The sequence below is a fragment of the Mirounga leonina genome, unplaced genomic scaffold (genome assembly GCF_011800145.1).
Source record: "Mirounga leonina isolate KUSES-001 unplaced genomic scaffold, KU_Mleo_1.0 Mir_151, whole genome shotgun sequence".
Classification (NCBI taxonomy): Eukaryota; Metazoa; Chordata; class Mammalia; order Carnivora; family Phocidae; genus Mirounga; species Mirounga leonina.
The window spans coordinates 46,545,630-46,559,766 of record NW_023270377.1 but is presented as its reverse complement, the minus strand read 5'-3'; the positions used below and the strand labels follow the sequence as shown (position 1 = coordinate 46,559,766).

The window sequence follows — 14,137 nt, the reverse complement described above, 5'->3', positions numbered from 1 at the left end:
AGAGTTTCCAAGACAGGGCGCCTGGGTGGCTCAGTTGGTTAAGCGACTGCCTTCGGCTCGGGTCATGATCCTGGAGTCCTGGGATCGAGTCCCGCATTGGGCTCCCTGCTCGGCAGGGAGCCTGCTTCTCCCTCTGACCCTCCCCCCTCTCATGTGCTCTCTGTCTCTCTCATTCTCTCTGTCTCAAATAAATAAATAAACTCTTTAAAAAAAAAAAAAGAGTTTCCAAGACAAACAAAACTAAAGGACTTCATGAACACTAAACCAGCCCTGCAAGAAATATTAAAGGGGACCCTCTGAGCAGAAAGAGAGACAAAAAGTAACAAAGACCAGAAAGGAACAGAGACAATCTCCAGGAACAGCAACTTTACAAGCAATACAATGGCACTAAATTTGTATCTTTCAATATTACTCTGTATGGACTAAATGTTCCTATCAAAACACAGAGGGTATCAGAATGGATAAAAAAATACAAGATCCATGGATACGCTGCTTACAAGAGACTCATTTTAAACCGAAAGACACATCCAGATTGCAAATAAGGGGGCAGAGAATCATTTATCATGCTAATGGACATCAAAAGAAAGCTGGAGTAGCCATCCTTAAATCAGACAAAATAGATTTTAAACTTTTAAAGACTGTAATAAGAGGGGTGCCTGGGTGGCTCAGTCAGTTAAGTGTCTGCCTTCAGCTCAGGTCATGATCCTGGAGTCCGGGGATCGAGTCCCACATCGGGCCCCCTGCTCAGCAGGGAGTCTGCTTCTCCCTCTGACCCTCTCCCCTCTCGTGCTCTCTCTCATTCTCTCTCTCAAATAAATAAATAAAAAATCTTAAAAAAAAAAAAGTGTCTGCCTTCATTTCAGGTCAGGATCCAAGGGTCCTGGGATAGAGCCCTACATCAGGCTCTCTGCTAAGTGGGGAGCCTGCTTCTCCCTCTCCCTCTGCCTGCCACTCTGCCTTCTTGTGCACCCTCTCTCTATCAAATAAATAAATAAAATCTTAAAAAAAAAAAAGACTGTAGGGACGCCTGGGTGGCTCAGTCGGTTAAGCGTCTGCTGGGATCGAGTCCCGCATCGGGCTCCCTGCTCCGCGGAGAGCCTGCTTCTCCCTCTGCCTCTATCTCTCTCTCTCTGTCTCTCATGAATAAATAAAAAATAAATAAATAAATAAATAATAAATAAAAAAAAAAAGACTGTAATAAGAGTTGAAGACTGACACTATATCAGAATTAAAGGGTCTATCCAACACGAAGATCTAACAATTGTAAATATTTATTCCCCTGACTTGGGAGCAGCCAAATATATAAATCAATTAATAACAAGTTTAAAGAAACTCATTGATAATAATACAATAATAGCAGGGGACTTTAACACCCCACTCACAGCAATGGACAGATCATCTAAGCAGAAGATCAACAAGGAAACAAGGGCTTTGAATTACACCCTGGACCAGATGGACTTCATAGATATATTCAGAGCATTTCATCCCAAAGCAGTAGAATACACATTCTTTTCGAGTGCACATGAAACATTCTCTAAAATAGACCACATACTAAGTCACAAATCAGAATTCAATCAGTACAAAAGGCCTGAGATCATACCATGAATATTTTCAGACCACAAGAAAAAATTGGAAGGTTCACAAATACATGGAGGTTAAAAAATGTCCTACTAAAGAATGAATGGGTCAACCAGGAAATTACAGAAGAATTAAAAAAAATACACAGAAACAAATGAAAATGAAAACATGACAGTTCAAAACCTTTGGGATGCAGCAAAGGCAGGCCTAAGAGGGAAGCATATAGCAAAACAAGCCTTCCTCAAGAAACAAGAAAGGTCTCAAATACACAACCTAACCTTACACCTAAAGGAGCTATAAAAAGAACAGCACATAAAGCCTAAACCCAGCAGAAGAGAAATCAACAATATAGAAATTAAAAAAAAAAAATCAATGAAACTGGGAAATGGTTCTTTGAAAGAATGAACAAGATTGAAAAACCCCTAGCCAAATTTATCAAAAGGAAAAGAGAAAGGACCCAAATAAATAAAATCATGAATGAGAGAGGAGAGATCACGACCAACACCACAGAAATACAAACAATTATAAGAGAATATTATGAGCAATTATATGCCAACAAATTAGGCAATCTGGAAGAAATGGATATATTTAGAACATATAAACTACCAAAACTGAAACAGGAAGAAATAGAAAACCTGAACAGGCCCATAACCAGCAAAGAAATTGAATCAGTAATCAAAAATCTCGCAACAAACAAGAGTCCAGGGCCAGGTGACTTCCCAAGGGAATTCCACCAAACATTTAAAGAAGTGTTAATATGTATTCTTCTCAAACTGTTCCAAAAAATAGAAATGGAAGGAAAACTTCAAAACTCATTCTTTGAGGCCAGCATTACCTTGATCCCAAAACCAGCACCAAAGACAGCACTAAAAAGAATTACAGACCAATATCCCTGATGAACATGGATGCAAAAATTCTCAACAAGATACTAGCTAATAGGATCCAACAGTACATTCAAAGGATTATTCACCATGATCATGTGGGATTTATGCCTGAACAGCAGGGATGGTTGAATATTTGCAAATCAGTCAATGTGATACGTGACATTAATAAAAGAAAGGATAAGAACAATATGATCCTCTCAATAGATGCAGAAAAAGCATTTAACAAACTACAACATCCTTTCTTAATAAAAACCCTCCACAATGTACGAATAGAGGGAACATACTCTATTCGTGGGTATGTATACAGTCTTCTCATAAAGAGCATATACAAAAGACCCACAGCAAATACCATCCTCAATGGGGAAAAACTGAGAGTTTATCCCCTAGGGTCAGGAACATAACAGGGATATCTACTCTCACCACTATTGTACTAGAAGTCCTAGCCTCAGCAATCATACAACACAAAGAAAAAAAAGGCATCCAAATTGCCAAAGAAGAAGTCAAACTTTCACTCTTCGCAGACAACATGATACTCTATGTAAAAAACCTGAAAGACTCCATCAAAAAATTTCTACAACTGATACAGGAATTCAGCAAAGTCATAGGATATAAAATCAATGCACAGAAGTCTACTGCATTTCTATACAATAAAAATGAAGCAGCAGAAACAGAAATCAAGGAATTGATCCCATTTACAATTGCACCAAAAACCATGAGATACCTAGGAATAAACCTACACAAAGAGGTAAAAGATCTGCACTCTGAAAACTATAGAACACTCATGAAAGAAATTGAGGAAGACACAAAGAAATGGAAAAACATTCCATGCTCATGGATTGAAAGAACAAATATTGTTAAAATGTCTATACTACCCGAAGCAATCTACACAGTCAATGCAATCCCTATCAAAAATACCACCAGCATTTTTCACAGAGCTGGAACAAACGATCCTAAATTTGTATGGAACCAGAAAAGACCCCAAGTAGCCAAAGGAATGTTGAAAAAGAAAACTAAAGCTGAAGGCATCACAATTACAGACTTCAAGCTTTACTACAAAGCTATAATCATCAAGACAGCATGGTACTGGCAGAAAAACAAACACATAGATCAGTGGAACAGAATAGAGAACTCAGAAATGGTCTCTCAACTCTACAGTCAACTAATCTTTCACAAAGCAGGAAAAAATATCCAATGGAAAAAATGGTGTTGGGAAAAAAAGCTTTTGCACAGCAAAGGAAACAACAAAACTAAATGGTAACCTATGGAATGGGAGAAGATATTCCCAAATAACATATCAGACAAATGGCTAATATTCAAAATCTACAAGGAACTTATCAAACCCTGCCAAAAAAAAAAATCCAGTCAAGAAATGGGCAGAAGACGGGCGCCTGGGTGGCTCAGATGGTTAAGCGTCTGCCTTCGGCTCGGGTCATGATCCCAGGGTCCTGGGATCGAGTCCCGCATCGGGCTCCCGGCTCAGCGGGGAGCCTGCTTCTCCCTCTGACCCTCTCCCCTCTCATGCTGTTTCTCTCTCGCTTGCTCTCTAAAAAATAAATAAAATCTTTAAAAAAAAAAAAAAGAAATGGGCAAAAGACATGAACAGACATTTCTCCAAAGAAGACATACAAATGGCTAACAGAGGAGCGGCTGGGTAGCTCAGTAAGTTAAGCATCTGCCTTCAGCTCAGGTCTGGGATCAAGCCCTGTGTTGGGCTCCCTGCTCAGTGGAGAGTCTGCTTCTTCCTCTCCTTTTTCCCCTCCCCCAACTTATGCTCTCTCTGTCTCTCAAATAAATAAATAAAATCTAAAAAAAAAAAAAAATGGTTAACAGACACATGAAAAGATGCTCAACATCACCCGGCATCAGGGAAATACAAACAAAACCACAATGAGATACAATCTCACACTGGTCAGAATGGCTAAAATTAACAACTCAGGAAACAACAGATGTTGGCAAGAATGTGGAGAAAGGGGAACCCCCTTACATTGTTGGTAGGAATGCAAGCTGGTGCAGCTGGAAAACAGTATGGAGGTTCCTCAAAAAGTTAAAAATAGAACTACCTTATGACTCAGAAATTGCACTACTAGGTATTTATCCAAAGTATTCAAAAATAGTGATTCAAAGGGGCATACGTACCTCAATGTTTATAGCAGCAATGTCCACAATAGCCAAACTATGGAAAGAGCCCAGATGTTCATCAACAGATGAATGGATAAACAAGATGTGGTATATACATACACAATGGACTATTACTCAGCCATCAAAAAGAATGACATCTTGCCATTTGCAATGACGTGGACAGAGCTTGAGAGTACTACGCGAAGTGAAATAAGTCAGTCAGAGAAAGACAAATACCATATTTCACTCATATGTGGAATTTAAGAAACAAAACACAGTAACATAGGGGATGGGAAAGAAAAATAAAATAAGAAAATCAGAGAGGGAGACAAACCATAAGAGACTCTTAACTATAAAGAACAAATTCAGGGTTGCTGGAGGGGTGGGGGGTGGGGGGATGGGGTAATTGGAAGATGGGCATTAAGGAGGGCACGTGATGCAATGAGCACTGGGTGTTATATTCAAATGATGGATGACTAAACCCTACCCCTGAAACTAATAATACACTATATGTTAACTAAATTGAATTTAAATTTAAAAATTTTTTTTAAATATAACAGTATTAACTTATTTGAAATGATCTGTATGCTTCTACACATAAATTTTTATATCCATCTATCTCAGAGGTAACCACCCTTTGATGTTACAAAGATATTTACCGACATTTCTTTTAAAATTTTGAAGAAAAAATATTCACACTGAGATCTTTAACACACCTAAAAATTTCCTTTGTTATAGCTTGAGATAACTGGCTCATTTTCTTTTAAACATGGGTGATCAATTATCTAGGCATGAAATAATTAGATGATCTTTTCATGTATTTATAGTTCCACTTATGACATTATGCCATTATATCCATATCTGTCAACATTTATATCTATTTATACATATTTTATATATAATACTGATTCTTGTCTCTCATTATTGGATTTTTACGACCATTCTTGCAATAACAACAACATACAATCTTAATTTATATAGTTTTAAATAGCCTGATAATTAGTAGGGAAAGATCCTGACTTCAGTCATCTCCAGAATTGTTTGTTTATTCTTGACCCCTTTCTCTTCCATGTTAATTAGGAATGGCTGTCACCTCTCAGGGATAAACAAATATATATACTATACTATACTATGACTATATGCTATACATTGTACAGTATACTATATAGCATATAGTAATATAGTATTAAATAACATATATAATATAATATAGTATAAATTCTGGTCAGCAATTGTTGGTGGATAGGAATATTACAGGATCTGAAGAGAAGTGGACACATTTCTGTTCCAACAGTATACCTCATTTGCTTTCTTACTGCATTGGTTAGGACCTCTATTCCAATGATGAAGAAATGATAGAGAGCATTTTTGTCTTACTCTTGACTTTACTGAGAATGCTTATAGTTTCACCACTGGTATGCTTGATATAAAAAAAATTTAGATATAGTTTTTCAAGTTAATGAAATTCCTTTCCACTCTTAATTTGTTAATGGTTTTTCTTTCGATGAATGGTAAACTTATCAATTCCTTTTTTGCATTTACAGAAGTGACCCCTCACCCTCTTCAGTCTATTGATATTGAAATTTTCTTGCATTTTGGTATGTATTATTGGGTTGAGATATATTAATTTTCACATAATGCTGAACTTGATTTGTGAGTATATAACTTAGAATCTGACTATTTCAGTTCATAAATAAGATTGGTCTACAATTTTATTTGCCTGCACTATAATTACTCTGTTTTGATACCAAAGTAATAGTGACCTCATAAAATGAAGTTTTTTCTCTGTTTCTAAACCCTGAAAATATATATACATCTACATTTGTATATAAATTCATAACAAAAATATTACAAATATATTTTTCAAACTTGCAGTTAGAAGACAAGTACTGGGGATCTAAGGCACAGCAATGTGATTATCATTACAATACAGTATTATATACTTGAAAATTGATGACACTAGATATTAAAATGTTTTCATCACAAAAAAGAAATGATAGTTATATGAGGTAATGGAGGCATTCACTAATGATACAGTGGTAATCATATTGCAATATATGTGTATCAAATCTACACATTATATACCTTAAACTTATACAATGTTATGTGTCAATTATATCTAAATTAAAATATTACATATATAAAAAGAAATATTATATATATAAAAAAGAAATACCCTTTTCTGGGAAGTTTGATAAAATTTATCCTGAAGATCATCAAAGTATAGTGTCTTTTGCTGAGTAAGACTTAGATTACCGATTCAATTTATTTGACTTTTATTGATTTACTTGGATTTCTATTTTTTTCAAATTTCTTAATTTGTATTTACTACAAAATTATCTATTTTATTCAAGTTCTGACAGTATTGACATAAAATCATTTTATAGACTTCAAAGATTTTTTTTTTAATCTAGATATATTTCAGCTCATATTGCCTTTTTGTGGAAAACTGTTATTTACTTGTGCTTTTTCTCTTCATTCTTTGATCATTCTTGCCAAGGATTTACACACAATTATTTTTTCCAATAACTGTCTTTTGTTTTTTTAACTTATTATTTCAAAAATATTTCTATGTAATTTTTTCTCTACTCATATCTTTATTTTGCTTTACTTCTACTTTTTTGTTGTTTACCCTGTTCTTTTCTAGATTCTTAACAACACATACCTTTCTGCCCTTTTTAGTAAATGCAGCTGAGGTTCTAAATTTTCCTCTAAGCACCATTTTAACATTACCTTGCAAACACTGACATGCAGTACTTTCCTTTTCATTTACTTATAAATATTTTTAGTTTCCCTCGTGCTGATGATAATTCTGAGAATATTACTTTGGCAATTTTAGCTCTGTCTATATAGTATAGGGTGATGTCTACCACGGAAGCTGAGATACTGAGTCTCATTAGGAGAGCTGTCACAGCGCAAATGGAGACAACTTGTGAAATCCTGAAAGAGTAGATTTAACTGTCATTAGGGCTCAAAGGAGCACCTAGAGCCAAGAGAGTGGAATATCTTCAGCGCATCTAGCAAGCTTGTATTTTAGAAATGCCATTTTTCCTTTCAGTTTTTCCAGAAGACTGTAGGTGATAAGAACTAATGTAGTTTCTGGCTAATAGATAAGACTCTGCAGTATTCTTTAATGAATGTGACTGAAAAATGAGTCCCACAATCACTGAAGAGGTAGGCAGACATTTTCCAGATGGAAAGACTACGGAACACTTTTTCCTCTGATAAAGCTGTGGCTTTCAAACAAGAGAAAAAAAGCCTCCTCCAGGCTTTGGTTCCAGTCCCTACAGCAACTTTATAGTCTTGCCAGGATTATGTTGTAAGCAAGTGGGACTAGGGCTGTCCCTTTAAAGTTTTCTCATCAGTGCAGGTTTTAAAATGTCATCAATTTATCCTTGCCCTGGTAATACAACTAACAGCTCTGGCTAATGCATTATTTTAACCAGCACTAATAGAATGTAAAAGTAGAATCCTCTCTTAAGTTATAATACAGAGTTAATTTATAAGGATGTAGTCAAAGATCACCCTGGGAAAGAACATATTATGAACAGTGCCAACGTTTGAAAAACTGTTAGGGCTTTTTATTTATATTATAAAGTACTATGATTATCCCTGATTAATGAAACCTAGAAAGAAAATCATTTTATGAATAGATATTATACCAGTATTTATGCATAAACATGAGTATGCTTCCTTTAACTTAAAAGCCACAATCATTGAAGTGTATTTATATTAGTCTTCTTACTTATAATTAAATTTAAAAGACTACTTTTCTTTTGATTTAACAGTCTTTTATCTCAAATTTGGTAATCACACAACTGTTCTGAATAAATTATGCTTAGAAAAAAACAAAACAAACTTAATTAATTCTATTATCCTTCTTTTTAAGGTGAGAAAGCAAATCTTTGTGTTCCTTGGGGGTCATTCTAGAAACTATATAGATAATTCAGGCACAAAAGATAGTTTTGTTATTTAGAATTCAGCTCTATCCTCATGAGTCAAGCACCTCCCAAAAACTCACCTTCCAATACCATCATCTTTGGGGGTTAGGATTTCAACATATGAATTTTGGGGAGGGAAGGACACATTCAAACCATAGCAGAATAATAAGGTGTGAATCTTAGATTGGGGATTTTGAGAGGACACACACTTTTGAAATAATAAGTAAGTGCAAATGAAAGGGAACCAAACAAAGAAAGTGCAAGGATAGATAAAGGGTATTAGGAGTTCAAATAATATAGAAACTGAACTTGTAGGGGGACCAATCCATCAACATGTAATTTTCTTTGCTGCACTGAGCACTCAGGCATAGGAGCAGAGAAGTCCGATTACATGAAATATGAAGTCATTTGTAGGAAGGACAAGGAGATGAGGAGCTTACGGATAAAGGCAAGAGAGGAACTGAAGTAAACTTGAAAGGTCAAGAATCTGAAGACCTAAAAAACAGAAAAAATGGAGAAGATGTTTATACAGTGTCAGCAATGAGCCTGCCTCTACCAAGTACCTTGGCTACATGTTATTTGGTTCTTACATTAACCATTCATAACAGAGTTTATTTTACTGATGGACAAACTCAGGTTCAAAGAATTGAAATGAGTTTGATCTAGATCATTAACCTAGCAGGAAAGGAGATGATGATGAAAGAATGGGATATTCAAGTTTAAGATTTCAGACACTGAGCCAAAGAACCTGGGCATATCTGAACATAGTTTAGTGTTGTAATCAAATAACACCTACAGGAATAATTTGACAGATATTAATGATATTCATCATAGTTGTTACACATAAGGTAATTATCCACAGATGATACCCAGTTTTCATTATTTTTACTGATAACTATCATTAGTATTAATTTTATACACCAAAGTCAAGTGTTTTCTTTTCTCTTTTTAGTTTTTTTTTTCTTAAAGATTTTATTTATTTATTTATTTGTCAGAGAGAGAGCACAAGCAGGGGGAGCAACAGGTAGAGAGAAAAGCAGGCTCCCCACCAAGCAAGGAGTCCAAGTCAGGCCTTGATCCCAGGACCCTGGGATCATGACCTGAGCTGAAGGCAGACACTTAACCAGCTGAGCCACCCAGGTGCCCCTCTTTTTAGTTCCGTAATAGCTATAAAAACCCTCCCTGGTAACAGATATTCCTGATTCTGAGGAGCCTGAAGTCATTATCACATAGTGTTGGAAAATGGTTACTGAGGTAACTTATTTACTTTACAGAGCTCCCTTTTATTTCTCCCAAGTTCACTCAATACTAGCAGGCACTAAAAAGGAGAAAAGGCCTATTAATTTTGTGTAGTGAATAAAAAGAAAAAGAGCAGAGAGGAATCAATTGCCCTTTCTCCCAATCTCTGCTGCTAGCTTTAGGGTAAACGTCCACAGGATAGGTATGTTAGCAAAAGGTATAGTAAATCAACACTCTTAAACCAAGACAAAGCCCCCGAAAGGCTACCACTTTTAATTGTTCTGTTGTTTTTCCTCAAAAATAAGCAGCATAGTACTAAGAGCATAGGAACTAGAATCCAACTCCTGAGATTCTAATCTTAGCCCTGCTACTGTGAGCTGAGTGACTAGGATAAATTAGTGAATGGGAGCACAGAGAGGGAATCTGAAAACAGGAAATGCAAATTCTCCATTAACTATATTTGGTATTTAAGCATCTTATGACCAAACAAGTAAATGTCCCACAGCAGTCCAACCCCTGAGTAAGACTCTGCCCCTTCTGTTATTACAGAAGAATTATTAGCAGAAAAAAGCTAAATCTTCACCAGTCCCTCTCCATTGGGCTGTTTTAAAAGCTGAGGACTCTCATTGTTCAAAGTCTTTAACATGCAGATCGGTATAAAATTCACTTTTGTTCTTTAGAGATTTATTTATTTTTTTAGAGCAGGGAGGGGCAGAGAGGGAGAGAGAGAGAATCTCAAGCAGACTCCCCGCTGACCATGGAGCCTGATGCAGGACTCGATCCCAGGACCCTGAGATCATGACCTGAGCTAAAATCAGACACTTAACCAACTGAGCCACCCAGGTGCCCCCAATATTCACTTTTATAAATTTTACATTTTAAATGAAAACATGCTTATTATCTGACTACTTAACATTAATGTAGGATGTATTTCTATATTTCAAGGACAGAGATTATAACCACATCCTGCAAAAGAAAAATCTCCAAGTACAAGCTGTCATCTCAGCCTCCAAGATTAGCTAATCACAAACAGGATGTAATGAACTAACTATACACTAACACACATATTAATTGGAAAGCATGTTTTTGGTCCACTCCAACCAGGAGGTCCTGAGCCTCTCCCACCTCCAGCTGCAGGTTTCAGAGCTCTCCTCTCCCATCTGAGAGGTTTTAGAACTATACACCCAAAACAGTCTTTGCTGCTCAACTTTCTTTTCCAAAGCATCCTCTTTTGTGGCTGCAGTAGACCTCACATGTCTCTGAGGTTGTTTATCAGAGTGAGTTTTCTTTGCTTATTTCTTTCTCCTGAATTATTACCGCTTTCCCAGGGTCATTTCTTCTGTCTCAATTCTTGTGGATCAGGCTTTTCTCTATACCTACAGATTCTTGGTTGAACATTCATATTTAAAAATTAAGCCCTACTTAGGGGCACCTGGGTGGCTCAGTCAGTTTAACATCAGACTCTTGATCTCAGCTCAGGTCTTCATCTCAGGACTGTGAGTTCAAACCCAGCATTGGGCTCCATGCTGGGCATGGAGCCTACTCAAAAAAAAAAAAGAATTAAGCCCTACTTAGACATTTCTCCAAAGAAGATATACAAGCATCCAATAAGATGCTCAACATCATTATCAAAATCATAAAAAGCTGCCATTCGCACACCTGTGAGAATGACTATAATAAACAGTAACAAGTGTTGATGAGGATGTAGGAAAACCTGTAATTCCCATACTTTACTAGTGGAAATGCAAAATGGTGCAATCTCTTTAGAGTAAGTCTGACAGTTTCTTAAAATGTTCAACACATAGTTACCATATGACAAAGCAATTCTACACTTAGGTATATACCTAAAGAAATGAGAACATGGTCATGCAAAAATGTGAGCATGAATGTTCATAACAGCAGTATTCATAAAGCCAAAAGTAGAATCAAATTAGGGCAGTGGCAGTGGAAATGGAGAGAAATGAATAGGACTGGAAAAGTTTTTTGGGGGGCAGAATTAACGACCTTGATTGATAGGATGTGAAAGGTGAGAGAAAAGGAGTTAAGATAACACAGATTTCTGATTTAAGCAAACAAATGGATGGTGTTTCCATTTAAAAAAGAAAACAGGGGCACCTGGGTGGCTCAGCCGTTGAGCGTCTGCCTTTGGCTCGGGTCACGGTCCCAGGGTCCTGGGATCGAGCCCCACATCATGCTCCCTGCTCGGCAGGAAGCCTGCTTCTCCCTCTCCCACTCCCTCTGCTTGTGTTCCCTCTCTCACTGTGTCTCTCCCTGTCAAATAAATAAAATCTTTTAAAAAAATAAATAAAAATCAAAAAAAGAAAAAAGAAAACAAAGTGGAGCAGATGGATTTTTGCAGAGAAGATCAAGAGTGCTGTAAGGATACTCTAGTCATTATAAGATATGCAAGAATAGGGATGCCTGGGTGGCTCAGTTGGTTAAGCATCTGCCTTCAGCTCAGGTCATGGTCCCAGGGTCCTGGGATCAAGCCCTGCATTGGGCTCCCTGCTCTAAGGAGAGCCTGCTTCTCCCTCTCCCTCTGCCGCTCTCTGTGCTTGTGGTCTCTCTCTCTCTCTCTCTCTGACAAATAAATAAATAAAATCTCTTATTAAAAAGATATGCAAGAATAGACATCAATATCTTTATTCCCTCTATTCAGCTACCTAAAGTATTTTTTACTAACAAACATTATTTAGTTAATGGGCTTTTTCTCCTCTACTTTCTAACCCCATCAAGAATTTTGTTACATAAGGGGTGCCTGGGTGGCTCAGTCTGTTAAGCGTTTGCCTTCGGCTCAGGTCATGATCCTGGGGTCCTGGGATCAAGCCCCAGGTCCGGCTCCCTGCTCAGTGGAGAGCCTGCTTCTCCTCCCTCTGCCTGCCACTCTGCCTACTTGTGCTCTCTCTCTAACTGTCGAATAAATAAATAAATAAATCTTTGGGCACCTGGGTGGCTCAGATGGTTAAGCGTCTGCCTTCGGCTCAGGTCATGATCCCAGAGTCCTGGGATTGAGTCCCGCATCGGGCTTCCCGCTCCTTGGGAGCCTGCTTCTCCCTCTGTTTCTCTCTGTCTCTCATGAATAAATAAATAAAATCTTTAAAAAAAAAAAAAAAAAGAATTTTGTTATATAGAGAGGGGGGAAAGATGGCAGAGGAGTAGGGGACCCTATTTCAACTGGTCCCCAGAATTGAGCTGGATATCTACCAGACCACTCTGAGCACCCATGAAACCATCCCGAGATGTAAGAAGATCTGGATCTCTACAAGCAGAATATCACAGGTAGTTGATTTCGAGGTACAAAGCAGAGAGCCATGATTCCGTGGGCAGATATCAGACGATAAACGGCAGCGGGAGGGTGCCTGGCCATGGGGATCCTACACCGCCAGTGAGCGACAGCCTCGCATGCTGGGGACGGGCACACACTCGCAGACCAGTAGCAGCAGGGAAAGGACTTCAGGGCAGCCCCAGGGGTGGAAACCTGGAGTGGCAGGGTCGCACAGGTGAACTGCAGCCCCCGGGTGGAAACCCAGAGTGGCGGGGTCACGCATGCTAACTGGGAGCGGCTGGCGGTTTTAGAAGCACAAAGGGCAGAGATGTGCCCCAACCTGGAGGCAGGACTGAGGACGCTGCAGAGGGGCACACAACCCAGGACACTGCAGTTTATAGCAGCACAGACAGATACAGAGACAGGGTGGCCTGGAGAGCTCACTGAAGAACAGACTGCAATCTCTCTGCTCTGAGGCAGAGGGTTGTAAACAGTCTTCTGCTCTGACTCACAGAAGAGATGCAGAAAGCCGCCAGGGAAAGCCGCCAGAGAACAAAAGTCCCAAAAACTGATTCCCGCTGAGCCCATCCCCCGCCACAGGGGGGCAGGGCAACTCCACCCAAATAGGGTTGCCTGAGTAACAGGGCAGTAGGCCCCTCCCCCAGAAGACAGGCTGGGAAAACAAGAGGCCAGCAACCCTAAGATCCCAAGAAAACAGGTGCATCTAGCTTGGGTTCTGGTCAATAATTTGGACTCTATACATTCCCTCAAACACCCATCAACAGAATGACTAGGAGGAGGATCCCCCAAAATAGAAAAGACTCAGAGATTATGACTTATGCTGCAGATTTACAAATGGATGCAGATATAACCAAGATGTCGGAGATGGAATTCAGGCTAGCAATTGTGAAGACAATGGCTAGAATGGAGAAATCAATTAATGGCAACATAGAGTCTCTAAGGGCAGAAATAAAAGGGGAATTGGCAGAACTTAAAAATGCTATCAATGAGATCCAATCCAATCTAGATAATCTAACAGCTAGGGTAACTGAGGCAGAAGAGCAAATAAGCGACCTGGAAGACAATATAATAGATAAAAAGGGAAAAGAGGA

The 14,137-nt window shown here is 38.2% G+C and overlaps 2 long non-coding RNA genes across 3 annotated transcripts in view; both read right to left on the bottom strand.

The window, feature by feature from the left end:
- LOC118012241 overlaps positions 1-14,137 on the bottom strand; it is a 344,578-nt gene that overhangs the window by 249,232 nt on the left and 81,209 nt on the right. The gene's annotated exons all lie outside the window — the stretch shown is intronic.
- Positions 8,962-14,137, bottom strand: part of LOC118012242 — a 56,620-nt gene continuing 51,444 nt past the window's right edge. The window contains exon 3 of the long non-coding RNA XR_004679651.1: positions 8,962-9,016. This is a non-coding gene — a long non-coding RNA (uncharacterized LOC118012242). The remainder of the gene's footprint in view (positions 9,017-14,137) is intronic.